We start from the raw sequence: 8,520 nt of genomic DNA, 5'->3' as shown, positions 1-8,520 counted from the left end.
AATTAATCAGAGTAGGACTGGCGCTAAACACTTAAAAAAAAAAATTAAGAGCAAGAAAAAATCGAAGTGAAGACGCAACTGTTGAATGTTATAGGTAAACTCTTCAACATCCAAACAACACAAGCATTGTATTTCTTCAAAACAGAGAAATGACAAAAGTCAGCAACACACTTTTGGGAGGCTTGTAAACCAAAATTAGAAGTCTCTAAATAGTCGCCTAACATTCTAGAAGTAGCAGACAAAGTTCCCATAAATCACAATCATACACCCTACCATCTTAAGGTAGGATACATTGGATATCGTAGTCCGAGATATACTAAATCTGGCATGAAAAAAGACGGGTGGTTATAGTTAGAACGCCTTTGATTAATCAGGGTAGATATTGTGCTAAATTACAACGCTTTTGGTTTGTTTGTTGTTGTTTTTTTTTTGTTTAAATTAAGAACAAGAGAAGTCAAAGTGAAGACGCAACTGTTGAATGTTGTAAGCGAACTCTTCGACTGCAAAAAGGTAAAATAAAATAAAGCTCTACCACAGTTACCCCCCTTGGTTGCAATCGAGGATGCTGGCGTAAGCTCGGTAGTTTACTACACCAATCCCGTAAGTCGATTTCCTTTCATTTTCTCTACAGTAAATCCTTTTCTACTCTACCTTCTTTAAATTTACTCCATATCTATGATAAACATGTCAAGGATATAATTACCGATACACAATAGCTATGTATATATGAATATATATACATATATATATGTAATACATGCAGTAGGCTTCATAGATTGACTCTGAACAACCAGTTGGAGCAAATATTTTTGAGTTGCAAATCAATATTACATATAAATCAAAGTATAGACTTCGACATGTTCTCACACTTAGTTTGGTTCAGTTGTATTATAATAGCTATATGTAATATTTGTAGATATAGTTATCTGGTCATGTACATGTATATGAATGACTGGTTTGATGGTGGTGGATGTTAAATATATCTTTATAAACTAAGTCGAGTCTTGTCGATTGTGAAAGATTAATTATAAAGCAATTGATAAGGATATACATATTGTAAATTAAACATTATGTGCACAAACGACTTTAATGTATGTGCTATTTCTTCAAACCGAAGCCATAGCTGGTCATTAGCTTATGTATTGGTATGTATATGTGTGCATGTATGCATCCATCTATTCCTGGAGTAATCCTACATTTCAGCTATCGTACACTAAAATCTATGTCTAGATTATCTGTGTAATCTATTTTACTATCAATTTCACAATTCAGCTAATCAGATTCTGGTCTGATGTCTCTAATTAAAAACATTAGAGACTAAAAAGGGGCGATAAAGGAAATGATATCAAAAATATATAATGCCTTGCTGTAAATTTCATCAACAACTAAAGTGCCCGCTGATTGTAGTTGTCAACTGATATGTTGTTGTACATCGTGCATTAGTGATATATTTCACTTCTTGTGCCCCTCCCCTACCTTATCTCTGATATTTCACGGAGCTATTTAATGACACTTGCATAACAACACTACGTAGTTGATGGGTGATGGTCGATCATAATCTTCTGCACTGATTTGTATTACGTCAATTCCAATAACCAATGTCATTACCACTTTAAGGATCACTCACTGGATGCACACACAGTTATGGATGCACTCAGTGATTTAAAGTCATTTTTTGTCGCATTCCTTTAGAAAAGCCTAATGTTTGTAATGAACTTATGTTATTATTACAGGATAACGAGCTTCCTCCATTGGTTCTTTCAGTTATTTTATTCAATTTTTATTCTGACGTATGTTCTTCCTGAATCCTCGACGTTAACATTGTAATACGGAGTAAGTCTTAGGACATTATCTTCATAAAAGCAACTTCCTTCTTTTGATTTACTTTAGAATCCGTTCGAAGTTCACAAAGTCCACCTTTGCGCTCAATTAATTTTATTCGTTGAGTAAGTTTCTATGGAACTGAAATTGTGCTCTCGTTTCTTGAATATCTGAATGCTATTTATTTTCGATTTAATAAATCTACGTGTTAAAATGCAATCAAAAGATTCATTCATTCAGTTTCCGTGTTGATGCTCTCTCTCCCTCCCTCCCTTTCACTCACTCTCTCATGTCACATTTCGTAGACTATTTGAGATAAAATCTAAATGGTCTTGCAACATAATTTTCATTTTCTTTTTTTCTTTTGCGAAAATCAATTTCCCCCGATTTAGAATTCTCAATACAATATTGATTTTTGAATTATCTTATATTTATTTGTATGGCTATAAATACACATTTTAAATATAAAATGTCCTTTCAAAGTTTTTTAAATTTTATTCTTGGGGACATCTAATATAAGTCTATTATGTATTGTGGTTGATATTCACAAGCAGAGTTCAAAAGATACAAAAAAAAAAAAAAAAGTAGCACGCAAAGCAAAAGATAGTCGCTAGAATTTGGAGAGATTATATTGGTGGTTTGCATTGGCATGAGTCAGTTTCATGTAAAGTAAAGAAGGGTGAGCTGTTGTATGTCATGAGAAGAAATCACTTACGCTCCGGACTAGGCGTTTAACTGTAGAACATTGTGTATGTGTGTGTAATATGCGTGGGTGCAAGGTGTTCGATTGTATAAGAATGTGCTATTCTGCTATGTGTCATCTTTTCTGGAATTCTTTACCTAATTTCCCTTACATTTGTTGCTAAAATCAATTCGAACTTTTTTTTCATTAACTTGTTCCCCCATCCTATTCTTTAAAAAAAAAATTATCAATGAAACATTTTGACGATGCATGTGTTTAACCTTTAAACCGTTAATCTAGCTCTATTACATAGTAAACATGTTTTCCAGTTGTATATAAAAACTGTCCTATTTAAGAGATAACTGTTACCCTGTGTTTTCTTTAATAAACAATTACTCATTTATTTGATGCTTTAAAAAAACACAAAAAGCTACTATTATTGTTTCAGCATTTGCTTTATTAACAATAATAGAAAATAAGTAGGTAATTGAATGGTTCCAATATACAATGAGTTCTTGTCTCGAAAAGAAAAATTTTTTAAAATTGCTGTTGTTTGAATAATAACCTTTAATTTTTCTATTGACTGTACTAATATCACTGCCTCAAAAATAACGAATTGTAATATTCGCCTCGCATTTGAAGGATGTAGATGATTATAACGACCCTAATATTTGACTTATACTTTATCGATCCTGATAAGATGAAAGGTAAAGTCAACTGACTTAAATTTATAGGAAATGGAGAGTCGATTTCTACATGAATGGTACTTATCAATAACACCAGAAGGATGAAAGGCAAAGTCAATGATGTATGATTTGAACTCGGGATGTAGAGGGGTAAAACGATGTCAAATGCTTTATCATGTCAGCCAAAATGATTTGATTGCCACAAAGAATCATTAATTACCACATTAGAAGACAATACAAAATTATCAAATACATACAGAATTGCCTATAAATCTGGAATCGGTTGAGTCCCTACATGCTATGACAACTGACCGAACGAGTTCATCTGACCGTGAGTGTACACACACACACTGTCTGGCATTATGGGATGTGTAATCTTCACTTTTTATATTACCATAGTACCTTATAAAACACATTAAAACTTTTTATATGTACATCAGTATTATCGTTAATATTCTGAATATAGTAGAAATGAGTGAAATACGAAGAAATATACATATGATTTAAATAAAGAAGTTTTATTCACCAAATAAAATACAGGTGCTGCAAATGCAGTAAAATTGACTATTGTACTGTGAGAAGCAATGATCCATTTTCATTACACAAATAAGTACAAGTTCTCTTGATTCTGATTAACATGTTGAAAAAATTTTTTTCTTAGGTGCTGCTTGAGTTTCAATTTGAGTACTGGGTGAAGAGTTCACTGTGTGTGTGTGTTGACCAAATGTATGTTTGTGTATTTATATATAAATGTGTGAAAAAGTACTGAGGGGTAATTAGAACTGTCAACATTTTAAATGCCCTCTGTTAAAGACAAGACTGAATAGATGAATTATATTCTCACATCAAATTGTCATTATCACTTTCCTCTCCAATGGATACTTGAAAAAAATTAAACTACCTGATCTCATCTTTTGTCCATGTTCAAACCACTGCTTCTACCATAATCACAAGGCAAAACACATTTTCCTGTCCAATCTTTGCAAAAGAACTTAGTGAAACATTTGGCTCAATTGGATAAGATGACAGCTAAATCTATCTTATATACTTTTATGTAATATGTTGTGTGATGTAACCCTATATTCCAAAAACACTGGATGAGTGCATGGAATCTAGAGTTTTTTTTATCATTCTCTCCATATTTACATAAGAAGGCAGGTCATAGTGATATATCTATTTAGTATCTCTTGAATAGGTAGTTTCATAGCACCACTAAGACCAAGGATTTAGAAATATTTGCTTTTCTACAAGGGTATCAAAAACAAACAGAAATAATTTCTTTTGCAGTAGTTTCAAGTTAATGCAATTATTTATGAAGTTTAAGAGAAAGAGTTTACAATGAAGATAGTAAATATGAAATTTGAGAGGATTCAACCTGGATTTGTTCCAGGTTGTGATATGACAAATGTTATAAATATGTTGAGACAACTCAAAGTGGAATTCTGAGCCAGAGACAAATAACTCTAGTTCCACTGAATTAGTTTGCGACTTAGACACACCACCATCATCACACCATTGACATCAATTTTTCCAGTTATGTATAGTTGTAATAGTTTTAGATAAATCAGTTCTCTTTGTTAATCCAGTGCTTCTTACACATCTGAAGCTCTAGCTTCTTGTCCATTATGACTGGAGAAATCCTCTGCACCATTTGTGTTCCTATTGCTTTGTCTGAGCATATATTTAGTTATGGCCTACTCCTTTCCTGCATATTGAACAAGATTATTCCCCATGTGTTTCTGGACTAGTATTGTAGTTTGCCTTCCAATATTCAATCTGTACTTGAAGCTCTTTAATGGATTCTATATTGTAAACAAACTCACCAATACAACCAAGACTTCATCATCATCATCATTTAATGTCTTTTTTCCATGCTGACATGAGCGTGGTCGTTTGACATGATCATAATGTACAACACTGTAAAGTAGTTGAAGTTAGAAAGGGCATTCAGCTATAGAAACCATGCCAAAGCTGATACTGGGGCTCAGTGCAATCCTGTAGCTTGCTGGAGCCTGTGAAATTGTCCAACCCATGCCAGCATGGAAAATGGATGTTGATTGATAATGAAACCATGGATATATAGACCTGTGGGGTACTCCATATGTCTAACTGCTCAATTATGAAGAAATAGTGAGGTATGATTTTATTACTTAGATAAATAGGAACAAGGTAGGTTATGCCTTCCTAAAGAACATAAGATTCTAGTTTACATGCGATGAGCTCTGATAGTAAAATACACAGTAATGAAAATGATCTTATCAGACCAATCTGGTCTTAACAGCCTCCTGTTTGTCTTATAAACCAGAATTATATTTGCCCAGTGTAGCCTTTTATATTTGCTCATTTTGCCCTACAATCAGTAATTTAGTTTCATATCAAGCCACTAGGCTCTGATTTTTTTTTTTTGTAGCAAAATTTTATTTGCCCTATCTTATGTAAGAAGTTATGACTAATAACCAGATTTAATTTAAAAAAAACTTTACTTTCTAAGACACACACAGATATTGACTCTGTACTTGGAGAAGTCTTTATTGCCTCGAATGTATTTGAACAGTATCATTGATTGCTCTTAATATATACATTGCTCACACAAGCCAATGAGCAAGTCTCTGTATTTGCCCAGCCTTCAAGAAATAGCAACCAAATCTTTTTCAAATTACACCTTGCTATCTTAAAAATAAAGACACATTGAACAATTTAGCTGCCAATATACTAAAATATGGTCATGGGTAGAATAACTTTGATTCTAAGTTTGTTCAGAGTAGACCCAAAGCTGAACAACATTGTTATATTATTTTCTGTGTACTGCATTTCATTTACATTCCTATGTTGGCAAACATAAGAATGTAAATATGAATGTTGTTTTTAGATGTACATCTTTCTATCTACTAACCAGTCAGTCAGTGACCCTTTTTTACAGCTAGGCAGACCAAGACATGCCGAGTTGTGTGTCTCTTTAGATTCTTCAACAATGGCTCTTGTAAGTGTTTAAGTTGTGACCTTGAAACAAATAGTTAGAAACTTGACCTCATAACTAATGAATGTAACTTTTACTCCAGTCCTCACATGCAGATTGGCGCACGCCTTTCATTTGTACACACACACTTGTGTGTCTCCATTAATTGACCATTTTGCCACTTATACACATACACACTGGTATTTAGCATACATTTGCCTGCTGACATTTATTGACGCTGCATTGGAGAAACCAAAGAACAAAAAAGCCAAAGAAAAATGAAAAAATGCACTCGAGATCAGAGCTGAAGACACCTCCGAAAGTGGTGGGGTCCTGCTACATCGAAAACAGTAATACAACACACTTCTATGGTAGCAATAGTTATTTAGATAAAAATATAGGTAACAAGTACAACATTAGTAAATATAACAATAACTATCACAACAATAATATTAGTATCTCGGAATCTAATTGTAATAGAATCAAGTTTTTAAGTGTAAATGCTAGGACCAAAAATGTGGTTTATCAATGTAAGGTAACGACTAACACAGAGGTCTCGCATTACATTGGTTGCTCTTCGATGCAGGCCTCTAGGAGAATCTCTAACCATTACTCATCCTTTAGGGATAGGAATAAAAATAATAGTACCAATCTTAATAAGTTAATCTGGAAACTTAAGGACTGCAATAAACAATTCTCTTTGGAATGGTCAATACTGGCTACCTCAATTCCCTACGACAAGGGTAAAGATTTTTGTTCTCTCTGTAACTTGGAGCTATTTCACATTCTGTTCTCCAAGAATAATTTAGTGAACTAGATAACACAGAGAGCATACAGATGCCAGCATTGGAGGAAACACACCGTCAGCTCATTTCATTAATTTCATCCTTTTTACTAATTTTAGCTATTACTTTTTTTCTTTTTTTCACCTACCAACATACTCACTAATTGACAGCCACTTTACATGTGGTATGAACTATCACCCCACTTTGTATTTATTTTTATTTAACTTTAGACAATAACAATAATAATAAGTTTATTTTTATGTTTATAATAATAATAACAATAATGAGAATAATAACATTATAATATTATCTAAAATAACAATTATATCTAACTTCAACGCCAGTTGTTTACACTCTCACTCCTTCTCTAGTTTAGTCCAGCAGGTTTAACCCCCGAAAAGTTATATTCGTAGAGTTTTAAGTATATTTATATATATTTACGTATTTACTATCAATTTTGTTATCGTAAGCATGTTTATTCTTATTATTTCATCACTTTATAGCTTTGTACCTTGTATTGCGATTTATTTAGGTTAATTACCGTAACTTAATATGATACAACATTAATGGTTAATTATATTTACAATCCATCTTCAATTTTCCTTCCTTATAAACGTTTTATTTACATTAGTTGTATATAAAGAATTCATTGGATTCTCTCCCTTTCTTAAACGCAGGTGTGATTCAAATTCTTTTACTTCCAACACATGTTTCGAAGATATCATTAGTATTATTCGAAAGGAATAAAGTGGTGTAAAACAATGTAATCTTCTCTTCAGGGAAATGAAGAAATAAAACTCGTCAATAAGACTAGTTTGTGATTAAGTATATACAGGTAGGTACCTGTATATACTTTTGAGTATATGGATGTATGTATGAATATATGCATGTATGCTACGTGTACAGATATATATATGTATGTATACATGTATGTGTGTATCTATGCATCTGTGTGTGCGCACATATAAGTACATTCAATTGTAACCCTATTTCTGTGTAAGTATGTGTAGGTATAGGGCTTTGTATGTATAGGTGAATATGTATATTGTGTTTGTATGTATGAATGTGCATTGTTTGAGTGTATATATATATATATATATATATATATATATATATATATATAACATAAATAATATATAATTATATGCATATATCCATACATATATGTACATACCGACATCTATATGTATATATACAAGCATATGTGGGTACAGGACATCACAAAAAAATGTTAAACACAATGAGAAACGGAAACATAAAGACGAAGACAGAAAACGAACTTTTTTTGAACAACGAAAATACAAACAGAGAAACGAGACATGCAATATAAAGAATATTACCCTTCTTCAGTTGTTCCTGCTCCATCTACATACACCTACATACATATATATGTATGTAGGTGTGTGTATGTATGTATGCATATATATATATATAACAAATAATAAATGAGTATATGCATATATACGTACAGGTATGTGCATACCTACGTCTACCTGTATATATAGGTGCATATCTGGGTACAGGACATTGCAAACAAAACGTAGACAAGAAAATAATAATAACCAGAGTACAGAAAACACGCAAGCCACA

General features: G+C 32.4%; 1 protein-coding gene across 3 annotated transcripts in view; it reads left to right on the top strand.

Moving 5' to 3' along the window:
- The first annotated feature begins 504 nt into the window (after positions 1-504).
- LOC106880060 (WD repeat-containing protein 7) overlaps positions 505-8,520 on the top strand; it is a 112,588-nt gene continuing 104,572 nt past the window's right edge. For all 3 annotated transcript variants that reach the window (XM_052968711.1, XM_052968710.1, XM_052968709.1), the window contains exon 1: positions 505-600. The gene's annotated coding sequence lies outside the window, so the exon portion shown is untranslated. The remainder of the gene's footprint in view (positions 601-8,520) is intronic.

The sequence above is a fragment of the Octopus bimaculoides genome, chromosome 6 (assembly GCF_001194135.2).
Source record: "Octopus bimaculoides isolate UCB-OBI-ISO-001 chromosome 6, ASM119413v2, whole genome shotgun sequence".
NCBI lineage: Eukaryota > Metazoa > Mollusca > Cephalopoda > Octopoda > Octopodidae > Octopus > Octopus bimaculoides.
Note: the sequence above shows the minus strand (reverse complement) of the source record. Positions and strands in the feature narration are given on the sequence as shown.